Source organism: Otolemur garnettii, unplaced genomic scaffold (assembly GCF_000181295.1).
Source record: "Otolemur garnettii isolate 467f Iridium unplaced genomic scaffold, OtoGar3 scaffold00181, whole genome shotgun sequence".
NCBI classification, from domain to species: domain Eukaryota; kingdom Metazoa; phylum Chordata; class Mammalia; order Primates; family Galagidae; genus Otolemur; species Otolemur garnettii.
Window position 1 is genome coordinate 534,248 of NW_003852576.1, and position 1,072 is coordinate 535,319.

Sequence of the window (1,072 nt, forward strand, 5' to 3'; positions counted from 1 at the left end):
TTTTTTTTTTACTTGTCTATAAGGAAGCAAGTGAGTCTCTCTCAGTTTCAGTTAAGCTCTCCCCCTGGGTAGAGTGCCGTGGCATCACAGCTCACAGCAACCTCAAACTCTTGGCCTTAAGCAATTCTCTTGCCTCAGCCTCCCAAGTAACTGGGACTACAGGCACCCGACACAACGCCCAGCTATTTTTGTTGCTGTTGTGCAGTTGTCATTGTTGCTTTAGCTGGCCCAGGTGGTGTTTGAACCCACCAACCTTGGTATATATGGCTGGCACCGTAACCACTGTACTACAGGTGCTGAGCCACATGGCAATATTCTATAAGGTGTAATTTGTTCCAGCCAAAAGACTAACCAAAGGCTAGCCTCTTTGTACCTTCTAATTCTATGTGGCATTTTTTATTTTTTGACCATGAGAATAAAATTATAGCAGGTCATAACTACTTCCATGCCCTAGTATAATTGAAAGACTATAATAATGCATCTCCAATAAATGGAAGATACACAAAGAATACCAAAAAACCTTGATTTTTAGATTTTCAATGTGACAGAAAAAAAATTATTTATTGATAATGTAAAACATTAGCTAACAAAAACTCTTTGCATATTTTTTTTTTATTGAGACAGAGTCTCATTTTGTCACCCTCAGTAGAGTGCTATGGCATCATAGCTCACAGCAACCTCCAGCTCCTGGGCTCAAGAGATTCTCTTGCCTCAGCTTCCCTGTAGCTGGGATTACAGGCACCCGCCACAATGCCCAGCTATTTTTGTTTGTTTGTTTGTTTAGGAGGCCCAGCTGGGATTTGAACCCACTAGCCCCAGAGCATGTGGCCAGTGCCCTAACCACTGAGCAAAAGGCAAGCCCCCTCCTTGCATATTTTCTTAAAAGTGTTTTGACCAGGCTCGGTGCCTGTACGGCACCAGCCACATGCACCAAAGGTGGTGGGTTCAATCCCAGCCGGGGCCAGCTAAACTATAATGACAACTGCAACAACAACAAAAAAAATGGGCAGGCGTTGTAGCTGGCACCTATGGTCCCAGCTGCTTGGGAGGCCGAGACAGGAGAATCTCTTAA